Source organism: Triturus cristatus, chromosome 10 (genome assembly GCF_964204655.1).
Source record: "Triturus cristatus chromosome 10, aTriCri1.1, whole genome shotgun sequence".
NCBI lineage: Eukaryota > Metazoa > Chordata > Amphibia > Caudata > Salamandridae > Triturus > Triturus cristatus.
In genome coordinates, this window is record NC_140593.1 from 821,802,536 (window position 1) to 821,815,809 (window position 13,274).

General features: G+C 43.2%; 1 protein-coding gene across 4 annotated transcripts in view; it reads right to left on the reverse strand.

Annotated features, from left to right (window-relative positions):
* LOC146790079 (uncharacterized) overlaps positions 1 to 13,274 on the reverse strand; it is a 218,590-nt gene that overhangs the window by 203,534 nt on the left and 1,782 nt on the right. The gene's annotated exons all lie outside the window — the stretch shown is intronic.

A 13,274-nucleotide genomic window follows, 5' to 3' on the forward strand; every position in this document is an offset into this window, starting at 1 on the left:
CTGCGGCCCAGGGGTCACAGAGCTCGATGTTTCAGACCGGGATCTCCTCCTCACTTTGCGAGCGACGGCTCACAGGGGTAGTTGCTCACTTTGTTTAGGCTGGTGGGCCCTCACTATGTTTGCAGGCACTTTCAGCGGCAGATGATCGCGTTGTTCAGGGAGATTAAAGCACAAGGTTCTCCAGGGTCAGCGGTGTAGATTTACCCACGGCAGTCTCTTCTCCTTAAAGGGGGGTAGCGCCCAATGTTCCTGGGGCGCAGTTCAGGAGGCAAGTTCTCTAGCAAGCCCTTGGAGATCAGTTCAGCACAAGTTACCAACAAAGTCTTTTCTTTAAGTCCTTTTCCTCTCCTTCCAGCAGACAGGCACCCACTGCAGGCCAGTCTCTCAGGCAGAGAGACAGTACTCCTCCTTCAGCTTCTCCAGGTCCTTCTCCTTCAGGCAGAGGTTTGTCGTAGTGCAAACAGGATCTAATTTCTTAGGAGCCAGGCTCCTACTTTTATAGCACAATTCTTTTGTTCTTTAGCGCCAGGGGGCCTGGGCCTGGCTCAGTCCAGTTCTGGAGCACTTTGTTATGGTGACTCTGCACTTTCCTTTCAGCAGCAGGGCAGAGACATCAGCCGCTCCACAGGGGGCGGCGCCGGCTTTGTGTTGGCAGAGCACAGGTCTATTCAAGAGTCAGGGTGTACTCCTCCCACCCATCCTAGTGTAATCTCCCTACCCACCACCTGGCAGCCAACCTGTCTCCTGGAATTCCCCAGCCCTGCTCCTTACTGTTGCTAGGCAGAACACACACACACAGCGCAGAGGCGGACTGAATGGCCAGATCAGTAAATACTAACTTTCTAAAAGTAGTATTTACAAACACAGGATATTAAAATAAACTTTACTAAAAGAAGTATTTTATTATTCTGAGTTCAGGCATACTAAACATGACTTTCTACCATGCTCTATGAGTCCACTGGGGTCACAGCGTGTAGTGACTCCAGCAGCCCATTCTGGCCTATGGAGAGCAGGTAGCCTTCAATAGTGAAAAACGAAAATGGCTGTAATTCACTATTAAGACATGCCACACACATCAGGGCATGTCCTACCTTATGCCTACAATGCACCCTGCCCTTGGGCCTACCAGAGGGGTGACTAATATGTAGTTAAGGGAAGGTTTAGGGACTGGCAAGTGGGGGCACTTGCACAGCCAGCGCGACAGTACCAGACTGCACGCAGGTTCTGCAGTGGCAGACCCTAGACATATTTTACTAGGCCGCTTCTGTGGGTGGCACAACCAGTGCTGCAGGCCCACCAGCGGTATTTGTATTTACAAGCCCTGGCACTCCTGGTGCACTTTACTAGGGGCTGACAGTAAACCAAATGACTCAATCATGGACACCAATCAATGTATATAGTTTTAACAGGGAGCACTTGCACTGTGGCACTGATCAGCAGTGTCACAGTGCTCTGAGCAGCTAACACCAACAAAACACAATGAGGCACATCAGCAAAAAGTGGAAGGGAAACTCACGCCAAGGTGCCAGGTCTAACACCGTAGACCACAGAGATCAAATTCAGAACAAGCTTTATTAAAAAATGTTCTTCTTTGCAACCCAAGACCTATTTTGCTGCAATTTTACTTCTTCAAAAAACCTAGCAAAGTAGCAAGCCAAGAAAGTTTCTTCCTGAAACGATGGCAGGCTTCTAGACAGGGAGCAAGTTAGGTGTAGTGGTTACTGGTAGGACTTGGCCCTTACCACAGGATAAAGAGGATGACTAAACAGATGTTGCTGGTTGTGGTAGCATGCCCTAGCAGTACAGCCCATTTTTACTATCAAAAGGGCACAGAAAGCAAAAAGACAAGATAGAGAAACTCCTTGCTCATTAAACTTAATCTGGAGCTCTCCCTCCTACACCACACTTTGCCATGGTGACAGCAAGCAGAAACTAGTCAACTCCAAGGCACAGGATTTCAGGAAGATGTAGGCAAGCCAGCAGAGTTCATTCAGGAATGAAAGGCTTAGTCTCAGAAGGATTCAAGCACATTTCTTTGCATATACATTGCAGTTCAAAAACATATAAAAATTTAATTTATACTCAGTTTGTCATGCTATAAATCAAAAACTGCAGGGATCCAAATGAACCACATGCACAATGTACAAACAGATTCCATTATAAATAGGGCTCCATGTTATATGGTATTTATTTGTTTGACATTTCCGTCTGTATTTATCCATATTTATTATGGGTTTTGTGCAAAAAAAATAAAACTGAAACTGGTATATTTCCACATTTATTTAACCAATAAATATGCAATCATGCTTGAATGCCTGCCAGGTTTCAGTGATATGAACACCGGCAGAAGATAAATGAATGCACTTATATCAAGTCAAGTCAAATGGTCTTTATTCGGATAAAAAATATCCATAAAAGTACAGTTCATAAACACCAAGAAATTAAAAGTATACAGTTTAAAAACAGTAATAAAAACAAGAGCAAATCCAAAGTTCTAAGTGCAGGTATAGGCAGAGAAATACAGGAAGAGCAAATAAAGTGCAGGTATATTCAATGAAACATCAACAGTTATATCATTTGGCAAGCAACAGTCAAAAACAGTCAAAAACATGTTCTAAGTATATTAGTGCGAGTTGTCCACCCAAAATCGAATAGATCAGACTTATCCAGACATATAATCGGGGTCATGAGGAGATGTACAGACTGACGATATCAATAGATATACCGGGCAAATGGTAATCTAATGATGGCCATAGATGAACAAAGACAGCTAATAGATGCAGTCTTATATAATAACCATCGTATTCCGCGAACGTATCGCCACCTGCAAAAATGAACTTGCTCTGAAAATCATCTCATCACTTCCTAGCTGTAATATTTCGATATATGCCAGTTTATAGTCAGTAATAGCTTGTGACCTGAAGTAGGGGATAAAATACTGTTTTGTGTATCGAGTGTAAAAATTACAAAAAAGCAAAAAATGTATGGTTGTTTGTTTTAAACCATTACCACAGGGGCAGGACAAATGTTCAAGATTTTTATTAAAACCAAGTGGAAAGCAAAGTGAGTATTTTATGCTCCCATCCCTAAGGCGAAAGAGAATGCTCCTGTTCCATCTACCGATATTCCTTTTCAAATATTCCTGTGGGGAGGTTATGTTATATCCCGGACAGGACAGAATGGAAATATATCTAATTATTGATGGTTTAGGAAACTCTGAGCGTTCTCGATCCCTTCGGAATGAGTCATATAGTAGCTCTCTCACTGTTTTAATATTCGTGTTCTCTGCATTGTGGTGATGGTAAAAGATGTGTTCCAAATCCACACTAGATAAGCTTTCTTTTACAGCATTCAACCATGGTATTGACCTACCCCTATCGCATTTAAGGCAGTCACTGATTATTTCCTGTGTTAGGGTTGCTGCCGGGTTTTGCCAAATCTTCAACCAAAAAAGAGCTGGCCGAGATTTAATGAAGTCCTCAACATACTGCAGGTTTAGCTCTTTGTGACAGATATAAGTGGGTGAAGATATTTGGGCCCCCAGAGCCTTCCTACAAAATCTGTTTTCTTCAGTTTGGATGCCACTGCTATTAGCGTACCCCCACACTTCGGCACCATAAGTAGCGGTTGGTAGGCATTGAGATTTGTAAATTTGTATTAGGGGCAACATAACCTCTGCCCTCTTCGGCTGTTGTAGGCTGATAATTGAATTAACTGCCTTGGCAAGTTTGTTTCTGCCGTGTGCTGCGTGAGCCAACCACGAGCCCGTTTCTGAAAAAATCAAGCCCAAATACGGAAAAGTGCTTGTGCTTTTTAAGATGTTATCACCAGAAACTATATGATTGATGCGGTATTTATTGGGCCCGCAAGACATAATATATGACTTCTTAAAGTTGGTACACAAATCCAAACCCGCCATAAAAGAGACAAATCCCGTAATTAAAGTGCGTAGTGCTTTGGGTGTGCGGCCCATCAGGACCGCATCGTCAGCGTATAAGAGTACTGGGAGTGAGTTGCCGTTGATATTCGGCACATCGCATGAAAGATTAGACAGGGATTTATTTAATTCATTTATATACAGAATAAAAAGTAGAGGGGCCAAGACACAACCTTGTCTGACCCCTCTGCCAATTAAAATATCCCCGGAGACCTCTCCCTCCTTATTTATCCTAACTCGTGCTTTTAGGTCTCTATGCAAATGTGCCAGAAAATGAACTAGTGACTCATCTAATCCATAATTTAAAAGAATCTCCCAGAGTTTCGAACGGTTTACGAAATCAAACGCTGACGATAGGTCCATAAAACCCAAATACAGGGGGACTTTTTTAGCGACGGTATACTTACTTAAAATGAGATTTAAATTCAAGCATTGTTCAACTGTTCCCACTTTGCTTCTGAAACCCAGCTGGCAGGGATGGAGAATGTGATTTTCCTCTGCCCAAAGTCTGATTCTGTTAAAAATCACCCTGCCCAGAATCTTCAGTGTGTTATCTATTAGAGATATGGGGCGGTAGCAACTAGGGTTTAATCTATCGTCTTTTTTAAAGATGGGAACAATAACACTACTTGACCAAGTATCAGGGATTTTAGTATTGGACAAATTGTTGAAGACATTGCACAGCAAAGGAGACCAAAAATCTGGTTCAGATTTAATCAAGTCGATTGATAGTCCATCAGGACCAGGGGCTTTATTCCCTGCGCTTTGATTAATGGCATCTTCTACTTCGGAGATGGAAATGACAACCTTGATATCTGTACAGAAAAAATCTGTGGTTGTTACTGGGGCTGTGTATATTTTAGCAAAATGCTCCTCCCATGATTTAGTTGGTATATTGCAGTTAATGGGGGTTAAATTGGATCCCATGGACCTCAGAGCTTTTACTTCGCCCCAGAACCCAGTCACATCTTTCAGTGCTGCGGTACGTGCCAGTGAATCCCACCTCTCCTTTAAAATCTCATCAGAGCGTAGTTTTGTGGCTTGTTTATAACTTTTTCTCAAGGCCTTAACCAGTGTCATGTTCCGAGGTTTATCGGCAAGTGCCTTACGCAGATCTCGATTGGCCCGTGAACAGGCCCCATCAAACCATCTTTGGCTCTTATTGTGATGTCTAATGGGCTTAGAAATTTCCTGCTTGATGGCAGAACAAAGGCCAACAAAAGCCTCAACAATCTCTGTGTCCTGGCAATCGCAGGACAAACATGTTTCCACAATTGTGGGGTGAGATTTTATGATTCTTTCAAGTAAGATTTTATTGTTAATGCCTTTCCAAATTACTCTGCATTTGTCAGTGGATGCGACCAAATCCCTTGCCCCAATTTCTTTCCTTTTAGTAGATTTATTAACAAATTTGATCGTTGTCAGAATGGGGTTATGGTCACTGTAACAAGTTGATAGGACCTCAGCTTTGACAAGACAATTCTCAAGGGTCGATGATATAAAAACATAATCAATGGTGGAAGAACAGCCACGACCTATATAGGTGGGCAACTGATCAGTATCGGGAGATCCACCGGCTTTTGCCATTACATCGGTTAGATCCCTAGAGGATAAATAGTTGAACAGTTCTTCCCCTCTTTTACATGAAATAGTCACGTAGGATGGGGCTATGGTTTTCGCCATTCTATTATATAAATGTGCATTAAAGTCTCCCCCTAAGCAGATGCCGTCCAATTTCCCAAACTTGTTGCCTGCTAGCAAATCATCGATAAAATCAAATAAAACGATAAAATTCTTATTCGGGAGTGATTTAAAATCATTATTATAAAAATTAATAAAACATAACGTAATCCCGTTTGAGTATATTGTGGCCTGAAGATGGCTATCGTTTGTCCATAAGGGTTTAGTGGTACATCCTGCGGTAATCTTTATCCATGTGGATAGGCCCCCGCTGGGTCGACCAGCTTCAGGAATTGGGGCAGTACTATTAAAACAGACAAAACCCTCAAGTAGCAAGCTACTGGTGCACCAGGTCTCCTGGAACATTAGAACGTCGAAATTGCTGACCATATTGGTCCATTCTACTATGTTCATTTTTGATTTTAGGCCAGCGATGTTCCAACTTAATATTTTTAAATGTTGGGCAAAGGGCACGTGAGTACAATTGGAAGTACTTGAGGGGATACGCTCTGCCAAGCTAGCCACTTGAGGGTTCTCGGTAGGACTGGGATTGGACATAGCCCGATTAACTGATAATACCTCCCTAGGCAGTGATGCAGTGTTTGAAGATTTACACGAAAGTCAGTCCTGGCCCTCCAAATCGGTCAAAACATTGAACCGATTATGTATGGGATAAGTTGGTAAAATAGGGTGATGATTACTTTGAGGTGGTCTGTAGAAGAAGCCCAGTGGTAAGGCAGTTATAGCCGTAGCAGTATTAAGATGAAAAGTGTTACATTTTAGAATCTTTTTTACCAGGGGGGGGGTACCTGAAATTTATGACTATGCAGTCACCCTCAATATTTTTCATCAGGGGACCAACCCATCCCACCCGTCTCACCATCAGAATTGCATTAGCAGTCTCCATGCCCACCCCCTTGAACCTACATAACCAATCAATACACTTATTCTTGAGTTGATCCCAAGACTCACTTTGGTTCTCTTTTAGGGGAGGTGCCCCGGCTAAAATTAAAACATAAGGACATGCCTCCGGCGGTAGGTTAAGTACCGGGGTGGCATGTTTTGTAGGCCGGGTAGGGATGGTTAACTCATGGTTAGTAGGTGTAGTTAGATTGGGTGGTACTATCTCGGGGGGAGCTGCTGTTGGATGTAGGGGGAGACGGGGGGGATTGGCGATCACAGATGTTGCTGACAAAAATGGGGTGCTAACCAAATTACTTGAAGCGGAATCGCTGGGCAAGCACACCCTATTGCCATCACATTTATCACATATGTTATCTGCTGCAGTTAAGGTGCATTTGCCACTTCCTTCTTGAGTCCCCTTAATGGTGGCCTCTATGTCTTTCAGTAACCGTTCCCCCCTGCAATGATCAATGATAAAAGTTCCTTTCCTTTTTGCATCTTCCTTCTTAACTAGGCTTTCCAGTCTATCCAGACGTTTAAAAATAAGATTAAATTGTTTATCCATTAGACTTTTCAGTTGATTAAAAGTTGAGTCCACAATAGTATCAATTAAGTTTTCAAATGGCCGACCCGGCATGCCATGTACAAGTGTAGGCTCAGTTTGTGTTTGTATACACGATGAGTTAGTTGCTGCGGTAATGGTCAATGAGGCATCAGTGCTATTGATTGGGCCCTGTAAGTGTGTGCTTACATTAACCGGTCCCGTATTTACTATAGATTTCCCACGTGTCCACAAACTCAAAGGAGTGGGTTGAGTTTTATTGCTGCGTGGGGGTTGTTTCCTTTTGGCAATAGGAGCTTTAGTAATGCCACTCTTTCTTTTTCCTCCAGTGGTCTTAGGAACTGGAGCTGATTTAGCGGTGGTGGGAACAGCATCCGTTTCCTGCTGTGAGTCTGCTATTTCAATAATTGGGGTGGCAAACTGATTGACCTCTATTAATCCAGAAGAACTTTTATGTTGGGTAGGGTTTGCAACTATTATGTTAGGTAAGAGCGACACAGGGGTCCGAGAGTCAGTATTAACCACACCACGGGACAAAGGTAGATCGACTGTTTCGTTAATAAGAGTATTTTGACCCAATGAAAGTCTCCGTTCGGTGGCCTCGATTTCCGATGTGACCAACAGAAAAGCATCCTCTATCATGCTTTCCAGGGCCGACGTGATGATGGGAGGACTCCTAGGGCCCGAACCAGAGGGGTTTGCAGATGCCTTCCCCATGGTGAATAAATGCACCCACTAACCTTTAATCCAGATGAGGAGAGCACTTGTCCAAACCGCAAATCAAAGGGGGGGTGGCCCAGCCCAGCCTCTTCCGTCCCCTGACGGCCACAGACGGCCCGCCCTCTGCCCGGGCTCAGCCCGGCGCCGCCCGCGCGCGTCCCGCGACGGGGAGGGAGCCTCAGATTAAATAGCGCCTCCGGGCGCGCTGGTGTCCGGCAGGAAGTCCGGTGGAAGGCAGGGAATGGCGGGAGTTGTAGTTCCCCTCTGCTGCGGCCAGTATGGAAAGTGGCGGCGAGGGAACAAACAACGTCAGGGTCCCGGTTCTGCCTGCTGCTGCGTCCGCTGTTCACTGGACCAGGTAAGAACCCCCCGCTTTGCCGAGGGAGCCTCAGATTAAATAGCGCCTCCGGGCGCGCTGGTGTCCGGCAGGAAGTCCGGTGGAAGGCAGGGAATGGCGGGAGTTGTAGTTCCCCTCTGCTGCGGCCAGTATGGAAAGCGGCGGCGAGGGAACAAACAACGTCAGGGTCCCGGTTCTGCCTGCTGCTGCGTCCGCTGTTCACTGGACCAGGTAAGAACCCCCCGCTCTGCCGAGGGAGCCTCAGATTAAATAGCGCCTCCGGGCGCGCTGGTGTCCGGCAGGAAGTCCGGTGGAAGGCAGGGAATGGCGGGAGTTGTAGTTCCCCTCTGCTGCGGCCAGTATGGAAAGTGGCGGCGAGGGAACAGACAACGTCAGGGTCCCGGTTCTGCCTGCACTTATATGAAAATATGCAGATTTAGTATCAGTGTTGTGCTTATCTACTGCTGTTCAAACCCCTCTACTAAAATCCTTTTTTTTAAACCCACTTACCCATCAATCCACAGTTCTTGACCTGGCAGTCATGGCAAAGTGTATTTAGAATCACTCAAAAAGCATCCAATTTCCATTTTCATTCACATTTAAAAATAAATACAGACAAGAAAATAAATGTTTTTTCCATCTGTATTTATCTTTAAAAATCAGTAAAAACGTAAAACAGGAAGCCTTAACTATAAAGCTTCGACAAGACCCCAACCAGATGATATATGGGATAAAGTTCCCACTGCTGTACATTATAAAAATATTTCAAGTCAACAAGGAGTTCCATGACTATTATAAAGGAACGAGGTTAAAGGTCGCGCTGCAGAAGGTGCTTTATTGACTAGGATATATAGCCATCACCCTTTACACTAACCACTGAAACCCTTGGTGTCTTGCCCTTTCATATTCACTGAAGACAAGAATAAAAAGCAGACTCGGTACTGTGAAATTAAACATCTAAAAGCAGTTTATAATATAGTTATTTCAAAAATTACTATCAGTTTAATGTAAGGCAGGGAAAAAAAACCTTGTGCCTCAGACTGTAGAAATATGCAGGGATTCAATCTTTCCTGCAATGACCTACAGCATGGAAAAATCACGTTTCCATACATACCTACCTTCTGCTGATCACTTTTACTTTTTGTTAAAATATATCAAAAGAAGGAAAACCCAGTTCCCGTTTTCCTTGTTGCTCTGCGCCCTGCCTTTCACCTTGACTGCTGACTCTGGCAGCGGGCATTGTGAAGTCACATGTCGATTGCATGAAGTTATTACAGTTGAGCAACTAGCTCATTTCAGGTGACAAGAGATGCTGCAAGTCAACTTTGATATCCCCGGTAGAAACGGGCTTTTATACAGGGATTGCAAGCTCCCATGTATTATATATGGGGTAAAGTATCCCCTGCCGTAAACTTTAAGTATATTTCAAGTCACCGAAGAGATCCTTGACCTTATGGAGGAACGTGGCCAAAGGCAGAGTTCCTTTGTAAGGTCAAGGAACTCCAAGGAGACTTACAATGTACTTATAATGTATACCAGGGGGTACTTTATTCCTTATAAAACATGGTCCCACCATCACCCTTCCAACAAACAACCTTTATCCTTTAAGTCAGATTATAAGAATGCAGAAGCTAAAACTGTGTAGAAGCACAGAGAGATTCCATCTTTCCTATAATTAACTAAAGCATGCATACAATAATCGCGGTACCACACATCTCATTCCTGTAGATCACTGTTCATCTAGAAAATCAGAGCAGAATAAGAAAAAGCCAGGCTTCATCCATTTTTGCGGTTTAAACTGCAGCATTAATTATGTTCCGTGACCTGCCTTTCCCCTTAGCTCCTAACCCTTGCAGCGGGCATTACTACGTCAGAACTCAACAGTAATTAGTTATTACAGTTGAGCAGGTGCGTCCTTTCTTTATTACAGGCTTCTAGAGATATCACTAGTCACCTGTACTAAGGAAACTAGAGAAGGGCTTTTTACAGGGATTGCAGAATCGTGTGTATTTTATGTGGTGTAACAGCCTGCCTAATGGATTCTGGGTAATACAATACCAATATATTAATGTGTAAGCTGCTTCCCCTATTGGACCATACTACTTCCTTTCCACACCTCTCCACATACTGTTGCTCAACATCATCCATTCACCGCTCCTTTCATAAAAGGTACTATAGGAACTATGCAGTCAAGTGCTACCTGCCGTCTCCATGTGGTAGGCTCTGTACCATCATCAACATTGCCATCTCTTCCAAATTACAACTTGTGGTCCATCTCTCTCCTTGCATTAAACACATCCACCTCCACTTCACCTGTACCCTTTTCCCACACTTTCCATCTCATGATTTCATTACTCCCACCATACCCCCAACATCCACATATGCTTGCCTACTAAGCCCAACTCTACCACCTACCTCCTTTCTCACTTTACAAAACAAGTCCCACAGCCTCTATTTACACATATTATGGCCCTCAGACTTCACAGACTCCTTGGCCCACCCAGCCTGGTTGAGCAACCCATGGGAGCCGAAGGAAAGCTGCCTGAAAGCAAATTCAACTGGTAAAAAATATCAGAAAACGCACACATATCACAACGACCAACAACACAAGGGTCACAGGGACACAATAGATGAGGTATGCAACCTACACTTGGATCAGATCTCACACACAATGGCTAGATTATTAAGGCAAGCCAAAAATGTCACTGGACTACAGCATTAGAGCTCTGACATTTTCAAAATTCATTGTTTGCATGTGTATTAAGTCGATTTACTTTATTCATCTGAAACACTACCAACCACCAGATTACAAGGATTAGTTGAATGAAAGCCAACAGCTGAATACAAGCGGTCTCATGTCATCTTATTTCCAGTCCTTGGCAAACCTTGCCATCTGGCAATCCTAGAGATGGTCTACAATGCCAATGACAACCACTGCCAAAGCATACAAGCACATAGCTCCGCGTCGCAAGACCCGTTGCTCCTTTTAACGCATCACTGGGACTACCCGTGCCCACAAACTGACTAAAAAGACCAGATAAAGAATGAGAGATGGATGAAGCCAATGGAGCTCTCTCCAATGGTCGTCTGCTACTGGTGGAAAAAAGGATCAAGCGACACAGCGAAGGGGCTGAGCAACTGACAAATAGCGAGCTATTACAAATCTATGAGACATAACAATGAAAAACAAACATTTGAAATGCAATGGTTCTCGCATTTGAGAGAGTTTGAGATATTCCCATTCTAAATGACCATGCTTTTTACTTATGTTTTGAAAAACTGAAAGTGGTGCATAAACATGCACTTTGTATTTATAGTCCTAGTTTACGCGAAGCAAGGCTGGTAGTCAAAGAAGCACGGCTACCCAGTTCAAGTTGTCATTAGCTCTAGGCCTGGGTGTTTACTCTTCCTTTTGAGTTGTTTACAGTCTTTTCCATTCAACACTTTAAACACATGTATTCAAATATTTGACCTTATACCACGTAAAAAATAAAACACTGAATACTAGACCTTTAATCATGCCTGTGGAAGATTTGGTAGTAGAATCGGGAAAAAACAATGGCTGGGCAGGGATGTATATATTCTGTGGATATTATCAGGATTGTACAGTAGGTGTATAGTCCATCATCAACCACCTACTATGAGTTTACAGATACACGAGTAAAGCGTAACAGAAAGAACGAAGCGACAAAAAACAAACTAAAAATAAAAAACAGAGTTTAATTTAAAAGGTGCTAACGAGGCACACTAAAATGATTCAGTGATGTACAGTTGACAGCCCCACACTAAAGTAACTGTGCCGGCTCACCAGGCTGCACAATAAAATATTTGGGAGCAAAACTAGACCCTGGTTGTTGGTGCCCGCTGTCTCCATTTCAGCCAGGTCCATGATGTTATATGTGAGATTTGCTCCCAGACTAGCAGTGGAGATGAGTTCATTTCCCATCTGCAGTGGAAAGGTTCATTGCCCTAGGGAGCCTGAAGTGAGTAATAATGTCAGCCTTTTCCTGAGACTAAGTTTCAAAAACACTGCCTTGCCCTTTAATGTGAAATTCATACAGTGCTGATCTTAGACACTTAAGATTCCCTGGTCGCAGCGAGTTCAGCCAGCGTTTTTATAGTTACAACACAAAAAGCAAAAAAGACTTCTGCAATTTGGAACTCAACAAAACATTAGATCTAATGACACTACATGAAAGGAAGCAATTCATTGAAAAATCCCAATGAAACTATGCTATTTTATTGATAGTATATTAATGCAGCCTGCATCTTAGCAAGTACTGGTACTAGAGTGTTTTGAGCCCCATAAGGGGGTAGGAAAATGCTATGTAAACATTTTTTTTTTATTGTGAACCTTAGCTAGGCACCGGCATGGGATGTAAATATATATATTCTTTAAAGAGAATGCCATTTTTAAACCTATTGTCTGGGCCAGACATCGCTCCCAAAGGATATGTGACTAAGGATATACACATATTGTATGACAGTGGAATTTTAAGTGTTGCTTTTCTAAAGCTAAACTGTATTCTATTATGACAACTGCACCTCATCTGAAGAGAATATCGAGCAAATTCCTCTTAGAAGAACATGCGCAAGAGCACACAATGATTGTCAATGAGACCTGGTTCTTATGGCCACTCTCAAACAGCGAAACAACAATGCAGAGGCTATCCATCGTAGGTTATAAAGTGGAGACTAAAAACAGTGCACATGAAGAATGCACACCTTGGTCAGATTGCACTTGGGGTGCTTCAAAGCCTCTGGAATGAAATTTAAAACTCAACAAGAAGCATTTGGAACAAAGCAGATACTGTGTGTGCTTTCTGAGCCGTGACTCCATTCAATCGATATTTTGGTGAGTTTAAATATAATGAGAAGACGTCTGGAGACAGCCCCATCATATTCCTGCTATTTTATATATGAACCAGCAATGGACAGGACTTCACGTGGCAATCCCCACCCTTGCAACATGTAACCTATCAATATATGTCCACAAACCACTCCTAGTAGAAAAAAACAATAAGCAAGCTACAGCCTAACAAAGCACTTTCAGGGTGGCGAGCAAACCTCCTAGTAGGATGTTGCATTTTGTTAACATTGAGGGCAAGTTGCACTCGATTTAGTATTCACATTAT